The 22,461-nt window shown below is 38.5% G+C and overlaps 1 protein-coding gene across 3 annotated transcripts in view; it reads right to left on the bottom strand.

Moving 5' to 3' along the window:
* Positions 1-22,461, bottom strand: part of AlaRS (alanine--tRNA ligase, cytoplasmic) — a 115,558-nt gene that overhangs the window by 67,746 nt on the left and 25,351 nt on the right. Inside the window, exon 1 of one of the 3 annotated variants that reach the window (XM_083138340.1) lies at positions 6,857-7,085. The exons of the other annotated variants lie outside the window; for them this stretch is intronic. The gene's annotated coding sequence lies outside the window, so the exon portion shown is untranslated. Of the gene's footprint in view, positions 1-6,856; positions 7,086-22,461 lie in introns of those variants that run through there. 3 annotated transcript variants of the gene reach the window in all.

The following is a 22,461-nucleotide window of genomic DNA, read 5'->3' as shown; positions in this document are numbered from 1 at the left end:
ATTAGTGTAATTTTATATTTTATATTTATATATCCAAAAAAGGGCTTTCATGATTACATGAAAGTAAATTAGTGTTTATCTCAAGAGGATCGACCCTAGATGAAGATGTTTCAAATTAAAAATAAACTAAAATCTAAAAATAAATAAATAATTCAAATGCACTTCAAAATATATATTGGAAATTAGGGGGAGAAGGAGTTGAGATGCAGCTTTGCCACCTGAGGAGCAGCTGCCCCTGTTGCCATGCACATCAGCTGAATTTGATTATGATGAATGCAGCATCCAGCAATATGTTCACATTTTTTGCAAACTTACAAGTAATATGTACATTTTTTTCAAACAGTCCAAAGCAAACCAGTGCAGGATGAAATTGTGAAAAAGCGGCTACCTCAATCTGTTCCCACAAGGAGGAACTTTCACTCAAGAAGTGTCAACAATACAGAAAGGAAATAATAGAGTCCATGAGGACTGCTTTGAAAGGGGAGGAAATTAGCAACACAGATACCATTACTCAAGCTAGTGGTCATATAAAAATACCAGCCACAGCTTCATATTTTGGTCAACATATTTCGTCAGATCATGCCCCATGATATATTATGGCAAATAAGGGCTGACTACTACAGGGTCTTTCTTTCCCCTTTGTGCGCCCGATGGCGGCACGCTTGGCTGCCGCTCACACGCATGCCAATTCCCAACAAATCAAGTGCGATATCTCCGCTATGGAAGCTGCTAGCTTCAAAATGACTTCAAGTTCTCAGAATTAGAGTTACAATTAAATTCAAAATAAGCACGTTAATTGTCAAGGGGGATGTTGGAAATGTTGCCCTCCTGCATCCCTTCATTTTTGTCATGTTTCTTTTAGGAAATTTCATGTAGCTTTGGTAACAAGACACGCTAAAAGGGGATTAACTTTCCTAACAGCTCGTGGCACCAGAGTGCCAACCCCATTTCATTTCAGTAACTTCGCGATCTCAGTTCAGTCGTATTTTTAAAGTGGTTACGTGTTACAAGTGTTCTTGCAATTTTCTATTGTTTTATACAGTGTTTATTAAGCGTATAGTGTTCCAAGAATTATTTGTGTTTTTCTATAGTTTTAATAATGCCACATATGCACACATTACAACAAAATGTAGGGCCTCCCCGATGGTGCAGTGGTACTGTCGTCGCCTTGTAATCAATAGGCTCCGGGCTCGATTCCCGGTGGAGGTGCATAGTGGTTCGGATCCCACTTTAAGCTGTAGGTCCAGTTCCGATTAGTCTTAATGCGCATAAAGTGGACTTAAAACATCAACTCAATCAATCAATACAACAAAACATTTTTACGTACGATTCGTATCAGATTACAAATTGAGGACTAAAAGTGGTAAACGTCAAGCGCCCAAAGGGCAGAAATACAAGTCTATAGACTGAAAGAATTCTCACAAGTTTAATTTCTAACTGTTTTCAATATGTTACATAATTTTTATATGAGACTTTTCAGTGCCCTATATTATTTACACCATCCACGGTCATCACTATTACAAATCTAAGGGAGGTTAAATAAGGGCTTATAAACAGGATGTGAATTGATAGGCACTAAAAAATCGCAAAATAAGCAGGAAAATAAGAACACAATACAAAATAGGTATTAATAGTTCTGCACATCACCCTACGACGCCAGGGTTCCCAGGTTCGATTCCTGACCTGGGCATGGATGTTATCAATTTAATCATATCACTCATCTGAATCTTCACAAATTAGCCAAAAGTGGCACAAAAAACGAAGTAAAATAAATCAAATCAAACTAAACGTGCTGAACATTTTTCATGGATTAGGCACTGAAAAACTGTTATCCTCGAAAGAAGCATTGTGAGTAAAACAAGTCACAAAAGAACACTATACCTGAGAAACATGAATACCACTCACTCAGGCACATCGTAGTTCTGGTAATTTACAATGCATTACAGAGAATAATGATATATTGCGAGCGAAGCGAAACGAGCAAGAAAATTTTTGGATCCAATTTTTTTGCAGGCTGTAATCAATATTGATTTAATAAGGTGCAAAAAATTTCACGGGACGTCAATGCATTCTCTCCTTTACAACTTTTGTGCCTCCCCGATGGTGTAGTGGTAACATCGTCGCCTTGTGATCAAGGGGTTCCATACCCGATGGAAGCACAGTGGTTTGGATCCAACTTTAAACTGTAGGCCCAGTCCCGATTAGCCTTACTGTGCATAAAGTGTACTTAAAACACCAACTCAATCAATCAATGAATACCACTCAGAAATGTCACGAGACTGTTTTTAAACATAAACGCCTACATTATCTGGCCAAGGAACAAGAAAAGGCTTTTTATGGCCAATTGTTAGCCTATTATTGCATAAAATTTAACACAAATCTCCAGTATCAGCCCACAAATTTCCTAAAACCGTGTCAAAAACGAGTGGATGCCCGAGGACATTTCCATAGCGGAGATATCGCACACGATTTGGCGGGAGTTGGCATCCGGCCGGCAGCCAAGCGTGCCGTCGTCAGGCGCACAAAGGGGAAAGAAAGACCCTGTATAAAAGTATATGTAATCCCCTCCCCCCAACTCTCTCTCGAAAATCTTGGGCAGGCACTGACTGCAACCACCACAGGAGCCGTCACTGGACAAAAGTGAGATCTAAATCAGCAGAAAACAGAAAACATCGGTTTGCATAAAAGTAATGTTTTATATACCGTGCGTCCATTTCGATCTGCAGCCGAGAGATCGGGAGAAGCGTGGCGGGCGGCGCTGGCGGAGATGCCGACATTTGCGGCCTGTAATGCTCGCTTATTTTTACGGACATATCCAGACATTTATATAAATATTGCAAAACGAGCACTAACCTGGGTTATAATTCATCATCTGTAATTTATCCAAGTTCTGCAATTATATACACAAAAAAAATACGCTTTAGAAGTGACGATAAGAGTCACAGATAATAAAACATTTTAATCATACTTTTGACCAGCAACGTCCTGCTTAAGTTTATATCCTTGAAAGAGTTTTGTGTCGATGGGGATCGTTTGGAGGTTTCGAATGTGCAACACTGTATCAAGATTACGCTGCCGACGAAACCATTAAAAGTCAATGGTTTTCGTGAGCTTCCTCGATGAACTCGATGAAATTGGGGCAGCGTTAGAAAGTTATCCAAACAAACCTCTACGCCGTGTTTCACAGGAGATGGGAGTGTCAAAATCATCAGCACATACAGCCACTAAGCTACTAAAATTAAAACCATACTCTTATAACACAGGTTAGTGCTCGTTTTGCAATATTTATATAAATGTCTGCATATGTCCATAAAAATAAGCGGGCATTTCAGGCCGCAAATGTCGGCATCTCCGCCAGCGCCGCCCGCCACGCTTCTCCCGATCTCTCGGCTGCAGATCGAAATGGACGCACGGTATATATATATATATATATATATATATATATATATATATATATATATATTAAAAAAAAGTCGTTTTCACGTTCATAAGACACAACGGCGCTTATGGAGAAACCGCACACTGTTGCCAATACAGCGCTAGCTCATGTCGCCGAGAAATAATGAGCTTCCTTCACCATGAAGGTGTTACATATTTTGTATATATAATGATAATTATATGTAATTATTTTTCGCGGTGTAGTGACTGGTCCTTTGCCACTTTCCTTTCTTAATGTAAAGAAGGTGCTTTTACTGACACCAGGCGCTTTGCAAAGTTCACTAACAATAAACGATTGGCTACGTCCGGGGTTCTTTCCTTCAAGTAGGGGAACACACGTAAGACTTCTGTTCTCTCGCCACTTTTAATTATCGTGCCTTTTTTACTACGATCCATTGCGATCAATACACGCGCGAGTGTAATGCACGAAATAAAGACCAGTTGTCTATAACAATCACACTTCAGAAATCACTTAAAAAAGTAAAAATCACAGAGCGCTCACACACCTGAAAACACTCTTTCGAGAGAGGAAAAAAGTCGAAACAGACCAAAGCAGATCTCTCACGCAAGATGGGGAAATTGGCACATGGGTTAGAGTCAAGTTGCAACCCAAACAAACAAATGAGTTATGGCCCACTTGAACTGATAAGACGTCAATGAATCAAGCAAGGCATGTCATATTTCTATCCTGAAGCCCCGTATTTTGTCACGTGTTGGAAAGCCTTTCAAGGGTTAATATGGTGTCTATGAATTTATGTGTTCGTTGGAAACTGAAAGGTGATCTTCATTTCAGTATTAATGTCGACAGTAATGTAAACAAAAACAACGTGTATTTGCGACAGCACTAATGTTGCTCAGAACAGCAGCAATGGAAATAATTGTCAATTATTAAATTTAAGTAATTGCAATTATATTATAACAAACTGCATGAAGTTAATATATTTACTGAATGGAAATCAAATAACTCGAAAACTTGGTGGTGATAGCCGGAATGCTGCGACGAGTCAGCTCAAGATGGCCAGACAACGTCTCCTTACTTCGCGCGCGGTTCGGGTTAGAAAGAAACTCCAAATGCATGGAAGTAATATTTCTGGGAACCTTTCAGTGGTTATAAAAAATAATTTCATTATTTTCTCCACAACTTTGTCGCTGGAAGTTTTGACTTGGAATTACAGAACAAAAAATGGCCAGCGACGACATTTTCTATTGCACGAATATAAAAAATCTCCACATACTTTATTTGAATATTTTTTAATGCGAATATTCTTTAAAGTACTGATAAATTATGAGCACCACCATCAGCTATGACAATTAAAAAACAGTGTCAATTTTTTTTCATAATGAATACTTCAATTTTACGGCATGTTTCAACGTTAGGAACGAAAACAATGCAAAAATTTTGTTTTCACAGAAAATTTGAGTATTTAATTTATCTAAAAATACGTAAGCAAGTTACCAGTTTTTTGTGTTCACCATCGTATTCTCTACAAAATTTCCTGCAAAACTGCAGGTACCGATTTTACGCAAGCTAAATTTGTAAATCGAGAAATTTCACAACAGCGCGCTCGTATTTTCCCTTAAGAAAAGCATTGCCCATAAGAGCCCATTGTGTCTTCTGAACGTGAAAACGACTTTAGGACAGGACGGCATGTTTTCTTAAACCGCGGCGGGCAAGTGAAACTGGCAACAGTGCATGAAGTACACCAACCCTTTCCACTGATTTAAAACCCACAGCCAGTTTTGCCGCCGAAAACGCGTGCCGGAGTCAAGTTGATACAGGACGAAAATAAAACAATCACAGAGTTGGCAAACAGTGATGCCTAAATCAGCCGAAGAAAAAAAATAACCACCGAATTTGATAAGACTCATTAGCCGCCATGTACAGTCAACGGCAAAAATAATAATAGGCAAATTGTCCATCACTATTTTCATTACCCTTTATTCCACACCCTGTGTTGCTTTAAGGAATGAATTTCTGTTGATACATAACACATGTTGCCTCTGCCTATTGACCTTTTTACTTCAATTCATGATCATCACATTGTGGAAAACGGACGGAATGAAAATGGTGACGAACAATTTGCCTACTATTTCTTTCGTCGTTGGGTGTACTTTGAAAATGTTTTGCGAGTTTTGTCGCTGTTGTTTTCTAGGATACGACGGTATGTTTCCTCAAACCGCAAGTGTTGATAAATACTCTACGAAACTGTAAAATTTCGTTCATTGACGCGGTTTCTACTTCGATTTTCTGACACTTTTGATAATCGCGAAGATGAGGATGATGAAGAGACACTCACAAAGAACACACATGCCCAGGCAGGGATTTCAACCCGCGATCCCTGGCGTCGTAGCGTGGTGTGCTAACCACTTCGGAACGTAAGTCGGCGGTCAACATTCGTGCTTAGAATAGCGTGCTCAGCCAGTATAATCCTCTGTGACCATAGGCGTAGCTAGAACTTTATATTTGGGTGTGCACAAAGAAAAAAATGAGGTCTTGTACCTTTTTAATATCATATTTTGCAACACAATCACTTGGCTCTTTAACTGCTTTGATGCTTGTAAAGGAATATAAATTCACTAAATGACAGTGTTGAAAATTTCTGAATATATGTAGTAGAAAAAAATCAAATTGCATAGAAATTACACACACACAAAATGTTCATAAATGTTACAAATACATCAAAATACACGTCATCTATAACCAGACACGTCTCTCAAAAGGTACATTGTTCTTAAACTCATCAATAACTTAATTTATATTAATAGACTAAGCTTTTTCCTGTTCCAGAAATACCAAGAGCAGGGTTTCCAATCTATCCTGCTTCTGAGTTGTTCTTAATTTAGTCTTAACTTGGGAAAGTTTGGAGAAAGCTCTGACAGGTATAGAAGTAAAGAGCTGTAGTACAGAGTAGAATGCAGTAAATATCTTTTCTCCAATGACATAAAAAAAATCGAAAATCTATAGACACCCGTTTCATCAGCGATAATGCACACGTTTGTACCAAGTAATGACATTTTCAACTTCTTATAAACTGCCGCTTATTTTCTCTCTTATTGAAATATCTGTCTTTAATTCTCTTTGATAAAGCAGCCCATTAGGGTGTGCCTAGGCACACCCGGCACACCCCGTAGCTAAGCCTATGTCTGTGACACTTGTGTTATGTCTATGTATGTTTGCTATTGTCCCTTTATCTAATACATGTTATCACCATTCATCCTCATTGTCGCGATGAGCCAGAAGAGGCAGAAAAGTGACGTAAAAATAACCAAATCAATGAATGAAATCCTTCATCTATATTATCATTATTCACGCTCATCGTCGCGATTAGTGTATATGAATATAGAAACGACACAAAATGTTCAACATTTTACTACTACACGAATTTACAGTTGAGCAGTACTAGATAAAAAGGCATACCTCCATCAGAACTCCGTATCTGGCAGCAAGTTCACAGAAGGTAGATGTTCGTGGACGAGTGTCAGCATATGGAAGACCAGCATCCGTAAGCCGGACTCTGCAAGAGTACTGAAATTACACTGCACGGTATTTTCTGCATTCGTCGGCCCACACATGAATAAATACAGACTGTAAATATAATATCACTGTACTTGAAAGTCTTAAACTGTGATCGAAGGAATTACCACATCGTGCTTCGCGTTACGGAAAACAGCCAACAGGGCAAAGTGAAAGTCTCTCTCTCTCTTTTTTTTCCACCTTGGGCGTGCCCATTTTGTAACATGAGAGCCAAAACGAAGTTCTACTTTTTGTTTTCATTTGAACTCTACACGTCTTTAATTCGAACAATAGCAATATTTCCTGAAGGCCGAAATGATTGATTTTAACATTGTGCTATGCAGGCATTCACATCGTCCATGGATTTGATTCGTACAGTTTTCGTGAAGTCCACCTTGTGCTCAGATAGGCTAATCGGGACTGAACGTAAGTTTAACCCTCGAGAGGTGGCGCATAGATGGATTGGATCCGACGACAGAACAAAGTGAAATCAATTTTTCCCCCTCGGATATCACATAGCTGAATTCTAGGGAACAGCGACATGCACTATAAAATATTTCGTTATTACAATTACAAAAGTCGTTCAAAGATACACCTCCAAAAAAAAAAAAAAAAAAAAAAAAAAAAAAAAAAAAAAAAAAGGGGCAATTGGGGCAATTTTAACCTTCGTGGGTCGCGCGAGAAAAATTACGAAAGGAACAGTAGGCAAATTGTCCACCGCTATTTTCATTACTTTTTTATTCTACATCCTGTGTTGTTTTAAGGAATGAAACTATGTTGGTTTGAACCAGGCATAGTTCTCTGCTTATTGACGTCTTTATTTCAATTCATTGTCATCACATTGTGTAATTCAGACAGAATGAAAATGGTGGTGGACAATTCGCCTACTGTTTCTTTCGCCGTTGGGTGTACGCCCATAAAACTAGACAAATGAGTTTTCCTAAGTCCACTTTATGCACATAAAGGTTAATCGGGACTATACCCACAGTTTAAAGTAGGATCCGAACCACTATGTGCCTCCAGCGGGTATCGAACCCGGGATTCCTTGATTACAGGAGACCACTTCGCTATTGGGGAGGAAATTTAAAAAATGAGCTTATTTTGCAAATAAAATAACTGGTGGCTGAAAGTCCTTTTCATTCTTCACGGCACTACTACAAATGTTACGCGATGGGCCTCAATGGTCATCTGAATCAAACTGTCCATCTATTGAGTCACTTTATCTCGTAATTTCCGCTCATCTTTCCTTCTAGTCTGTGTTCCCTTCTGTCCAGCTTACTACACCAACTGTTCAGTTATTACACAAATATCACAGTTCAATAGAAATCACAGACAAAGAACGCACTCTTTGTTAGCCGGCAGATCGAATTTTCAATAAAAACTAGGTACGTCGTTGGTCGCGCACAGGCTCAGAAACCAGGGCTTCGGCGAACCCGCCCCCCTAGTCAGGCACGTATCCAGAGGGGGGGCTTAGGGGGCTCGAGCCCCCCCCCCCGAAAGTTTTAGGTTTACACTAGATAAAATGAGGTTTTTTGTTTCTTGTGGTGTGAAATAAAATAATGTGACAATAATTTAAGGAGAGAAATAATTATCGAGGCAAGACGGAGAATGTTCCGTAACCCTGTTATTGATAATAGCACGTATCCAAGATGGGGCACAGGGAGTTCAACCCTCTCCCCAGGAAATTTTTCAATTCACAAGGATGGAAAATTAGGGCCTTCTTAAGGTTTGGTGTGAAGGCAGGCAGACAGCACCCTAAAGGATCATATCCAAAACTACAGGAAGAACGCATCTTACTTCAATCTCCAATACGGAATGATAAAATCTTCTGGTGAGTTGATTTTAAAAATGTGTCTGAAATAAAGAGTGGCGTGCCCAGGATTTTCGGAAGGGAGAGGGGTTACGCATACTATTTTTGGTGGTCAGTCCTGATTTTGCCATTTTTTCCCTGTCTTTGACGTTCATCTTTTTTTAAAGAAAAGGAATATTGGATCAAATGGGGTCATGCGGGGCGGCGTAGGTTCGAATCCGGCTCTGGTCGGAATTTATTCGGCCTACGTATAAGGCCGCTGGCAACCCACAATCGTGAGGAAATTGGGGAGCTCCGAGTGAGTGAGCGTAATCCGGTCACGGAGACCCACTATAACGGCTGGGGATACGTCGGGCTGACCCCCCGATTATTCCAATACTGGTTGAAGATCTCCACGCTTAGAGGTGACGATGGAAAGCGTGGGAAGGGAGACCGGCAGTCGGTAGATAAGCCTAGGCCCTTCATGGGCTGTAGCGCGACGGATTATATTATTATAACCCTCCCTTGGGCACGTCACTGGAGATAAATGAATAAGCATTTGATCATATTGGGAGATGAAACATTAGATGTGTTGGGAACGGAAGGATTTTCACTGTGCATTAATTGTTTCGTGATCCAGCTGTATTCGAGAAGACTTCCTTTGTTTCGTGCCGATATATGACAAGACAACGGAAGCTGTGACAGGCATTTTTGAACACTTGTGAGTGGTAAGGCCTGAATCTGAACAATTTGGTGGGTTTCGGCTTTTATAAGAGCTTCAAACATGGGAGGACAAGACACGTTAGTGGTGTTCAGGCTCGAATCAGAGAGAAATATTCGAGAGCTGTCTGCGTCCAGTTTGCAGCCCATAATTTGAATCTTGTGTTGTCGAGTGGATTGTTCATCCCGTACATGTATAACAGCTTCGTAAAAACACTCAAAGATACCATAGATTATTTTTATGCCTGATGAGAACAAATGGACAAACACACATACTGAGATGGTTCCGGCACACAATGTTAATGCATCGAAACAGAGGAGTCGAGTGGGAAAAAATGTTCCGATTTCACGTTCTGATTAAAATGACAGCCTTACAGTTGCTCCCTATTTTTTTGCCTCAACATTATGGCCTCTTAATGTTTAGCCTTGTTTATCAAGAGAAAGTAAACTTTCCTTGCACCGCCCTCCGCCCCCCCCCCCCACGTTTTTGAACCCAATTGCCACCACTGGTCTTAAACATACAATTGTTGTGAGGTTCTTACTATACACCTTAAAAATGGTGTTGAGCCCCCCCCGAAAGGAATTCCTGGATACGTGCCTGCCCCTAGTGGCTAGAAGATCTAACACTGAAAACAAAATCGTGGGGTAAAGGAAGAACATCAGAAATTCGGCTAGATCGAGGAAGGGTGCTGACAAAACATTCATCGATAAATGGCGACGTTAAAACCACACATCCGACCGTGAGCGACTATCACAGGGTTTTATCACTACTTTGGTTTTTTCCAAGATCTTTACCGTTTGAAAATTTTTGTTCTCAAAATTTCGGGACGGGCTGTAGGCCCCATCAGCTCCCTCTCTGCGTACGCCCGTTGTCTAGAGCAGTGGTTCTCAACCTTTGTGAGGCCCGGTAAATTTGATTTTTTAAAAAGTCGATGACCCAATCCTCTCTCCTACTCTGGCGAAAAGTTTGAGCATTTTCCATGTAAGTTATGGGGGTAACTTTGGTCACTATTATCTGGAGAACCAGTCGACAGAAAATTTTCAAATTTTAACTGAACACCGAGAAAGGCTGTTTCTAGAGAACCACTGATGAATATTTTCATCTTCTGCATCAACGTCTCGAAAATTAATTAATTCATTTTTTATTCGCATCTTTTTTTCACTTTTCTTGACAAGGCAACACTGCTGCCGACCGGCGCGATCACTGTAGGTGCTCGCGGTCGTGAAAGAGGGTTGGAACATGGCCGGTGGTTTCGACCCAACACACAACAGGCTTAGAAGATGAACAGAAAGCAGCATGTCTTTTGAACTTCTAACTTTAGCTTTAAAATTGTAGACTGAAATGGTGGAATGACATTGGTGGTGTGTGTTCAGAATCCACGAAAATATGAAGTTGGGATGTAGTAGTGGGGTTTGTGGTGGGGACAGGACGAGAAAGTACGAACCCCTCTCCAGCAGCTTTGCTACACTTAAAACTTGCTCAACATGGTTACATGAGCTTTTTGTTCAAGCGTGGAGCTCTTATAATTCAAGATTTTTGTAAAAAATGCCCTCGGGAATTTTTCAGAAAGTACGAACCCCTCTCCAGCAGATTTGCTATACTTAAAACTTGCTTAACATGTCTATTTGTTCAAGTGTAGCACCTGCCTAACCCAAGAATTTTATAATTCAGAAAATATCAAACCCCTCCTCAAGCAGATTTACAAAAATTGCATCAGTTTGTCTATAAACTTGTATCCATACCTACCTATACATATTTACTTCAGGTTTAAGTTTAATTGGATACTATTCAATTTGCTTATCTAATATTAAAACAATGCAATATGCAGAGCCTACCTCTAGAATTGCTTCGTGTTTGCATGTTTCTCCTCTGTGGCAATGTGTGGAATTCCCGAGACGGTAGTATTGATTTTTTCCTCAGCGCCAGTATTTACAGAAATTCCCGATTATTGCATCAGCCAGTTATGTGAGAGTGACTGAGGGGAACAGATGTGTTGATACAGTGCTTCTCATACTTACTGGTTTAAATTCATATTGAACAATATAAAATCTGATATTTGTTGTAATCCACTCATATTTAGAGTCAAGCTTATATTTGTCCCAGCCTGTTATACATAACAAGGTTATTGCTATTCAAGATATGCATGTTTGTGCAGGCATTTGCGCTGGGTCAGTGTGAATGATTTTCCACTTGTAAGCTATTGGCTTTACAACCTGTCATAAGATTAATATTATTAATATTAATTCATAGAGATTAGATTTGAATCCCAGGAAATTTTATATAAATACCAAAGCCAAAAATATTAAGTGTATACACACATACATACATACACACACATACAAATCACACGGCTGAAGCCAACTGATATTTTTATCTAGTATAAAATTTTGAATTGAAACCCAGGAAATTGTATATAATAAACAACAGCAAAAATGCCAAATCAAAAATATTGTAATCAGTGCAATAAGAATATATCCAGCTCTAATTGGGCCAAGCATCAAAAAATTTGTAATCCAGACAAATACAAAACTCCCACAAAAATTTGCCCCAAATGCAATAGAAAATATAACATGGAATATTTCACATATAAACATAAAGATACTTGCTCTGTACAGTCATCAATATTGCCCCCTCAACCATCCACATCTGGCCTGAAAAGAAGGCACGAAGTACCTCTTAATGCCAGAGCAGCAAAGCAGCCACGCCATGCACCACCCATCCGTAGCAGTTTTAATGGCCAATTAAGGGATTATCGGTTTGTATCGGAGCCAAGATGTGGCATTGAGAATTTCTTGAACAGTATAAATCCTAATCTGCAGGCAATTCTAAATGCACAAAATGGCTCTTATAAGCTTTTTCTCAAATTGTTTGTACAATATAAGAAACCAAATGACACAAAATTTACACACCCCCACGTAACAGAAACTGTACCGGTATATTCAAACGCAAATTTAGACACAATAATAAGCAGATTGATGGATCAACTGAACATGAAACACTCTGAATTTGCGGCAAAAGAGTCCGGATGGAGCCTATGCGGTTCATCGCACAAGTTATATGTTAATATTTCTGAATTCAGCCCATTAAAAGGTTCTACATATCTGCCATTACCTGCTAATATCAAAAACAAAAGAGCCGTGGTCAATATAAAAAACACCGACCAGAAATGTTTTTTGTGGTGTATATTAGCTGCTTTGTATCCAGTTTCAAGCCATCCTGAGAGAATAACTTATTACAAACAGCATGAGCACGATTTTGACGATGCAATGGAGGGTTTGGAATATCCAATGTCAGTTCAGAATATTGATAAATTTGAAAAAAAGGCCAGGCACATCGATGGCAAACAATTATCTATTAATGTATTTACTTGTTCCACTGGCAATTGCCCGATAGCACCTCTCAGAATCAGTACACTTGATGATGAATCTGCAATTCCGATTGATCTGCTCTTAATTGAAGGGGATGGTACATATCATTACACTCTGATACATAATCTTGAAGCTTTAGTGAGAACACAACTAGACAAATATAAAAAAATATTTAAGTTGTGCAGAAGATGCTTAACTGTTTTTGATGGTAGAAAAATGGTGAATGGTGTTTGTGAAGAGAGTGCAGAAATTGCTAAAAACAAGTTAATTGAGCATCTGAAATACTGTGGCAACCATAAACCTGTTCATATGGTGATGCCCAATCCAAGTGAAAATTGCAAATTCAAAAAGAATGAAGCCTTGTTGGAACACCCTGTATATATTGTCTGGGATTCCGAATCAAATCTCAAATCTCTTGCATTCTGCAATCCAGATCCCGAAGAATCTTCAGCTACACCATACCAGCAACATGAACCTTCCAGCTTTTGTTATGTGGTTGTACAGGATGGTATTGTTACTAAAGAATATTCATACAAGGGACCAGATGCCATCAAAATATTTGCACATAGAATAGAAAATGAGTGCCGTGACATAGCATATAACATCTTATTAAAATCAAAGCCTATGTTGCCTTTAACAGAGGAACAGATTGAAGATTTCAACAATGCAGAAAAATGCCCGGTATGTGATTGTGAATTTTCAGATACAAATATCAAGGTTCATCACCATTCTCATACAGATGGTAAATTCTTAATGGCCCTGTGTAATAGCTGCAATATTCAGATCAAGAGACCAAGATTTATCCCCATATTTTGCCACGGAGCATCCAATTATGATTTCCATCATCTGATCAGGTACGAGGGGTTTGACAAGCAGAATTTAAATATTTTAGCTGAAAATGATGAGAAATATATATCTATTAGCAAGATAATTAAAGTTGATGGTGTTCCTATTCACATAAGATTTCTTGATTCTTACAGATTTTTATCTGCTAGCCTGGATACACTGGCCACTCAATTATCTGATGATCAATTCAAAATCACACGTGCATTGTTTCCAAATCAGGACCTGAAATTAATTAGGCGGAAGGGTGTATATCCATATGACTATGTTACAGATTTTTCTAAATTTGATGAGTGTTCCCTGCCACCACAAGAAGAGTTTTACAGCAAAATCAGAGGATCTGGAATCACTGATGAAGATTATCACCATGCCCAGTTGATGTGGGACAATTTAAAATGCAAGACATTTGGTGATTATCACATGGCATATTTAAAACTTGATGTCACTCTCTTAGCTGATATATTGCAAGCATTCAGAAAATCTTCCATGCAAAATTATAAACTGGACCCAGTGTATTTTTACAGTGCCCCGGGCCTAGCATGGTCTGCAATGTTTTTCAACACCAAAAAGCAATTGGATCTGATCCACGATCAAGATACGTATCTGTTTATGGAGAAAGGTATAAGAGGAGGGATGGTGCAATGTTCCCAGAGATATGCCAGAGCAAATAACAAGCATATGCCTGATTATGATCCAGCACGGCCATCAAATTATATACTGTATGTAGATGCAAACAACCTCTATGGTCACGCTATGATGGATAAATTGCCATATGCAGGGCTTGAATGGGTCGAAGATTTCAATATTGAGGATCTTCAGGATTTTGATGACAGTGAATATGGACTCTTCTTAGAGGTTGATCTGACAATTCCTGATGATTTGCACAATAAATTTTCTGATCTGCCCCCAATTTCCGAGGTTAAGTGCTCACCTGGCTCTAAACAGAAGAAGCTCATGATGACCCTGGAGCCAAAACAGGATTATGTCATATATTACAAAAACCTCCAGTTCCTGATGCATCATGGTGTTCAAGTGACCAAAATTGGAAAAGTTTTGAGGTTCAGGCACTCAAGATGGTTGAAACCATACATTGATACAAACACGGAGCTTCGAACATCTGCAAAGAGCCAATTTGATAAGGCCTTGTTTAAATTGATGGTGAATTCAGTGTATGGCAAAACAATAGAAAATGTCAGAAAACATACCGATGTTAAAATAATTACTGACCCCAGCCTGAGCAAAAAATTGGTTGCAAAGCCCAACTTCAATTATAGAAGAATTTATGATGAGCACATGGCACTTTTCAGCATGATGAAAACAAAGATTAAGTTTGATAAACCTATTTACGTAGGGGCTGTGATATTGGAATTGTCCAAATTACATATGTTAACATTGTATTATGATGTGCTGAAACCTTTTTATGGTGATCGTGTAAAATTATTGTACATGGACACGGATAGTTTTATTCTTGATATTCAAACAGAAGATGTTTATCAAGATATGTCACAGCCTGAATTGTTTCAATACTTTGATACCAGTGAACATACAAGAATTCAACCCCACAACAAAAAGGTGCCTGGCAAGTTAAAAGATGAGACATGTGGTGATGTTATTGTGGAATTTGCTGGGTTAAGTGCCAAGGTGTACAGTTTTAAAACATGTAGTGCTGTTGTCAAAAAGGCCAAGGGTATTGGCAGAGTTACTGTGGAAAAAGATCTTGTATTTGAAGATTATAAAAATTGCATCAAATCACAGAGTTCAATTAGAACATCAGAAAATAGAATTCAGAGTGAGGATCACTTGTTGACTTCAAATGTTGTAAGAAAAGTGGCCCTGGACCCACATGATGATAAGAGATGCATTTTATCATGTTGCATACATACTCTACCTTGGGGGCATTGTGATTTGAAAAATGGCAAACAATGCCCAATTACAGAGCATGATTTGAAATAAATAAACATGCCTATGAACTTATTTGGGTTCAAAAAACAGGCTATTATGGAGCTTCCAACACAACAAGCCTCTCCTGATATGCTGTCTAAACTGAGTGGCTTGTTAATTATTCATCTGAACAGCATACTTACAGATAATGATGATGAAACAGGCAAAACATTGTACATATTTAACAATAATTTAAATCATTACCAATTACCTGTAGGTGGTCAATTGCAATTTATTACAACCCCTGAGGGTGATGTTAAAATTTCAGTAGGGAGAAATATTTATAGAATGAAGCACTCAAACATGGTTTCCGGCACTGTATATACTGTTTCTGCTGGTGACTGCTTATATATTGAGGTCCCTGGATCCTATGACAAGCTTATACCCCTTTTTATAGAATTAAGAATCAGATACTCTATAATAAATAACCAGTAAAACAAAAATGCCTAATGATATATTTGGCCATACAAGACATGAAGATCACAGTGATGAGATTCTGATGCTTGATGTCAGAGTCAAGAAATTAAGAAGTGATTTACAAGCTTTACAAACCACACTCAATGCCAGTCTTCAATTAGAAATTACAAATTTACAATCACAATGCATGGACCCTCTTCTTAAAATTGATTCTGAACTCAAAGTGCTGCTTCAGAAATATACTGATTTGGCCACATTAGATAATTTTCAAAGTTTGGAAGAAGCTGTAGCAGCTCTTCAAGCCAAATTTAAGACCCAGGCCACCAACTCCGAGCAATTGAAACAGCAATTGGAAGAGCAGATAAATAATGTCCAGACACAGCTCCAAACAATTGTCAAAAGCATAAAATCACAAGAAGATTTTGATCTAGTGATTTCCACTCTAAAAGAACAGATTCAGTCACTCCAGATACCTAATCTAGACCCCCTGAACAATGCCATAGCCGAGGTTAAAGAAAAAATTGAGACACTTGAAAATTTTATGAACAATTTGCCATCTTCTGATGCTTTGAATGCAATAACTCGGAGTGTTGCAAACATCAAGCTGCAACTTGAAACATATGAAGATTTTGGAAAAATTCAAAGTTCCATAACCCATCTTGAGGGTACAATAGCAGCAGTGCAAAGTGATTTGGCAAATGTACTAGAATCTCACCTGCCTGGAATTGTAGATACCCTTGTCAGTGTCCAGCAACAAATCACAAAACTTGAAAACCTCAACACTGAATCTGAACTATCTCATTTTCATCACTTGATAGATGATATCCAAACAAAGCTTGAAATTTTACAACAATCAACACCCACTCAGGCAGATATAGCCCTGCTCCAAAATGCTATGCAAAATGTGGCTGATGCTTCTGAATTAAACAATGTAAAATTGGCACTTGAATCTTTGCAAAATACTGTATCAAATCTGCCCACATCACAGGAACTTAAAAATATTAAGAGGGTAGTGAATCGCATATTGAAATCAGAAGATATCAAGAATATCCAGACAGAGATCAAACAACTTACTCAGACAGTGGCCACTCTACCAACGAATCAACATATTAATGAACTGCATGCCCTGTTTGAGGATATCAGAAGACAGGTCCATGATCTTACTGCTCAAAATTCAAAATTGGCAGTTGTTGAAAATTTACAGCAAATTGTAGCTAATATCAAGCAACAGCTAGGGACCATGGAATCCAATCAAGCAAATGCCCTGTCTGTTTTTGCCACCCAGCTTCAAGAAATTGTGCAACAATACAAGAGACTTGCTGTGGACATAAAAATCAAGCCAGGCCATGATGATGTTGTTAGGAGTATCAATGAGCACCTTGAATCTGTAACAAGTAGATTGCTTACAGCAGAAAAAGAAATAACAGGCATAATCGAGAATCCTAAACATACAGTAATTCTTGAATTGTACAGCATCCCCAACAAAGAATATGATTCACCATTTACACCAGGTGGCAAAATATATATGCTGTCCCCTGCACAATTTTATTACCAGTTTTTTGTTGGGGGCACACTGAGACCAATCAAGATCAAATATTGGCTTCAACCACAGGCACACCACTACCCCACCTTATCAATAACAAATGCTGACAACAAACCAAAAATCACCAGTGTAGAGTTAGAGGATTTTACAGATCCCAATACATTAGAAACAGCCTATACTGAAGATGATGGCACTCTGGAATTTAAAATACAAATAGGGGACAAATTATATTTAGAAAATCCTGCAGTTTCAGCTGCTGAACACCCTATAGTTGCAATATTCTTGTTTACATACTATGTCTAGAGAAATTATTGTTGATGAACTACACAGACAAGCCAGGCATAATTTTAAGAGACTGCCAGTAGTCACAAAGGGCATAGATGATTTATGGCAGAGCGACTTGATTGAAATGGCAAGTGGGCAGTTGAAAAACTTAGACAAAATCAACAAGGGCTACAAGTATCTACTTACTGTCATAGATACATTTTCAAAATTTGCCTGGGCCGTGCCACTCAAATCCAAGACTGGAAAATGTGTTACAGAAGCCATCAGGACAATCATCAATGAGAGTGGAAGATCACCCCGCTATTTGCAAACAGATAATGGCAAAGAATTTTATAATTCAGTGTTTCAACAATTTATTAAAAGCCAGGCAATAAAACATTATTCGAGTTACAGTGACCTCAAAGCCTCAATTGTAGAGAGATTCAACAGAACCTTAAAAAATCTTATGTATAAACAATTTACCCTCCAAGGTAATTATAAATGGATTAATATTCTTCCAGAACTTCTACATAAATATAACAACTCGGTCCATTCCACAATCAACATGAAACCCTCTGAAGTAACTTCATCTGATGAGCAAAAATTGATCAGGACTGTTTATTATCCTAGATACCAGCCAACAACAAGAAGGGCCAAATACAGGGTGGGCGATCAAGTAAGAATCAGCAAATATAAGCACTTATTCAAGAGAGGCTTTACAAGAAACTGGAGCACTGAATTATTTACAGTGGTTCAAGTTAAACCCGGGACCCTTAACACATATATAATAAAAGATCACCGAGGAGAAATTCTCAAAGGCAGGTTCTATGAACAAGAGCTCAGCAAAACTAAACAGCCTGACACATATCTCATAGAAAAAATCATCCGCAGAAAAGGCAACAAGTTATTTGTCAAATGGCTGGGTCATCCGGAAAACAGCTGGATCGATGCAGACAAAATAATAATATGAACACCTGGGATGTTATAAAAAGGCTGCCAGAACCTGAACAGCAGAATAAGAGAAATGGCAACTTGCTGCCTGATAATATTAGGTGTCTTATTGTTGGACCATCTGCTTGTGGTAAAACTACACTAATGGTTGATAATTTTTTATTAGCACCCAACTGGTTAGACTGGAAAAACAGGCACTTGTATGTCTTCTCTAAGAGCTTGGAACAATTAAAATATCAGCAGCTGATGAAGCTATATGATGGATTGGATATAGCCACTTTTGAACCAGATGTTAAGCCACTTGATGAATGTCTCGATAATTCTGTTGTTGTGTTTGATGACATTATACTGGATAATCAAAACAAGGTTAGAAATTTCTTTACACAGGGGCGGCACAAAAACATTGATTGCTTCTACCTGGCACAGACTTTTTCAAAAATACCCAAGCAACTGATCCGAGACAACAGCAATTTTATATGTGTGTTTCATCAAGACCATACCAACCTCAAACACATACATGATGAATATGTAGGTGGGGACTTGAGCTACAATGATTTTTCCAAATTTTGCAGCAAGTGCTGGAACCAGGACAGTTATGGGTTTGTCACAATTGATATGACAAGAACACCTAATACTGGCAAATACAGAAATAAAATCAACGATTTTCTAGACGTTGAGACATAAATAAACAACCATGAAACGACCAGTCATTGATGATCTTAAGTTAAGAGATTATCTTGTAAAAAGATTTAAGGGATGGAAATCAGAGAACCGTGGAATTTATGAAAAACACAAACAAACAGAACAGCCTGTCATTGATGCTATTAATAATTTAGGTAAGAATATCAAAACTGTTACAGAGCAGAATCAAAATTTGATCACAGAGCTTGTGCCTGTAGCTGCAAGGAACATATTAGATTATCCATTCACCCCACTTTCCAGTATTCATACACCTAGTCCTGTTGCTCCTAGAAGAATTGAAGCTACACAGGATCCTATTGAATTGGGTCTTCTTGCACAAAAATATTTAACCACACCTAAAGACAATAAAGATGAGGTGTTTGGCTTATATGCCGACACAGAGCTTGACGGCAGCATTATTCATAGAATTGGTAATTTCAGAGTAACTTTTATGGGAGATGATATCATTGTATATTCAGAATCTCGTCTCGGAGAAAAAGGTGCTTTTGTTAAGTACCCCGGCACACCTGGATTGTGGGAACTGATGACTAGGAAGAGGCCTGGCAGCTATACAGATCAAGATTATGAGCATTACAAAGAAATATTAATAAAATCAGATGCTCTATACCAGAACAATGATCCCACACAAAAAAGAGTCAAGTCGAGCAGTGGAGCAAAATACAATAATTTAATCAAGCCCATATGGTCACAAATCAAGACTGGGAGTGGAATCAAACAATACAACACCCTGCCTAAAGAATTTGTGTGGGTTGATGATGTCAGGAAACTTGTAGATAGGTTATTGGTGATAGCTGGGGAGGAAAATGCTGGCAACCACAATTTTTACAATGAAAAAGTTGGAATTATGGACATGATAAGCACAAAATTATCTAATTTTATAGTGAATGACCCTAAGGGCATTGGATATCTCATAAAAATTATTAATACTCTACCACCTAAATTTTGGAATATTTCTGAGGGTCGGGGGTTGGTTAATGACATCATAAACAAGCTGCCATTTGAACTACACATTCCAGGCTATCAGTATTGTGGTCCCGGTACAAAATTGGACCATAGATTAAACAGAGGTGATCCTGGTGTTAATCCCCTAGATGCTGCTTGTAGAGACCATGACATAGCATACAACACACATACTGATCTTGACAAGAGACATGTTGCAGACAAGAAATTAGAAGAGGCTGCATTTGGTAGATTTGTAAGCAAAGATGCTTCTTTGAGTGAAAAAATAGCAGCATTGGGAACCACCATAGCTATGAGCACCAAACAAAAACTGGGGTGGGGGTTGTGAATATGTATATAATAAACCTACAATGAAGGCAAAGGGTGTTATGTATCAAATACCTTATGCAGGTCTCAAATCTCTTAAAACTATTGATAGTCTTTTAACCAAAAAGCAGCGCAAGAAAAAAAATTCTTGTCTTGCAAAGGGACATGGTATGAAATTGTTGCTTAGTACCCCCCAATTAAAAAAATTACAGCAATCAAGAAAAAAATCACATGTGGGGGGTTTCATATTTACCATCCCGGCCATCTTAGCTGCTCTCGGGGCTGTGGGGAGCTTGGCCGGGGGATCAGCCGCCATAGCAAAAACAGTAATAGATGCCAAGAAGAATAAGGCAGAATTAGATGAGCAGAGGCGCCATAACCTGGCAATGGAGAAAAAAGGCAAAGGTGTTAAGAGATCCATGAATAAGTTTAAAAAAAACAAGAGCCGCTTACAAACCAAGATATTGAAGCTTTAATCAAGCCATTGGGCATCAAACATTTTAGAGGTGTGTACATGTCTGATTCTTTACCGGAACAACCACTCAACAAAGAGTGTGGCATTGTTAATTTGGATGAGTACAAAAATCAGGGCACTCACTGGATCTGTTATCTTAAATATTTAAACAATGAGGCATTTGTGTTTGATTCATTTGGAGGTGTTCCGCCTGAAAATTTAGTACAATATCTAAAATCAGCTAATCTTTATTACAATAATGCCCGTGTTCAAAACTTCAAAGATGTTAATTGCGGACATTTGTGTTTATCTGTTCTCAGATATATGTCTCAAATAAATAAACCATCAATTGAAAATTTTCAAAAGGCCCTGTGGTATCTGAAACATCATGGGGGTATTCCATCTCACCAGCCAAAATTCAATATTGAAACTCAAATTACATGATGACATAGTGTATCCCAAAACAATAGCTCTCAGGGCATTTTACGGCATGTACCTGATCCCTAATATTACGCACCACAACAACACAATTGCAGTAGGGGATCAAAAAATTGTCATCACTCCAGGGCAGTATAATCTGTCCACTCTAAATGCTCAATTACCCAGAGGTATAGTGTTAAGTCAAAATTCTGTCACTCACAGAGTAGAGATTGTATCTGCTACAGAAACAGTGCATCTGGGTACTATAGGAGAGCTGTTGGGATTTGAGAACAACACAAAACTTGAACCGGCCATCAAACACACTGCTATGAATATACCTAAATTCTTAGCCATAGAGACTCTGAATATTCACTGTAATGTGGCCGAGGGTATGATCACCAAATCAAATGGCATAGGCACTCACAAACAAACTGGCATCATTGCAACATTCAAGCCTAATTCCGAATTCATGGAGCCCATCATCTACAATCCATCCCCAACATTATATTTTCCCGTGTGCCATAACAGAATAGATTACATTGAGTTGATGGTCACTAATGAAAAAGAAGAATTAGTTGATTTTGCTGGAGCCACAACAACTGCAATCGTAGAGATTAACATTTAAATAAAAATACATACAAAAAAAATGGAAAATATTGAGAGTTATGAGCTGCAATCATTCCCCCCAAACAGGAGGACATTTGCAAATTTAAATCAACCCAACACGGAGGTTGAGGTTGATCTTGATGTAGGGGATGGCTTTATACACCCCCACAGAGCAGATCTATACATCAAATTTGATGTTGTAAAGCTCGATGGAACAGATTATC

This window comes from Lepisma saccharinum, chromosome 1, assembly GCF_977018435.1.
Source record: "Lepisma saccharinum chromosome 1, izLepSacc3.1, whole genome shotgun sequence".
NCBI lineage: Eukaryota > Metazoa > Arthropoda > Insecta > Zygentoma > Lepismatidae > Lepisma > Lepisma saccharinum.
Note: the sequence above shows the minus strand (reverse complement) of the source record. Positions and strands in the feature narration are given on the sequence as shown.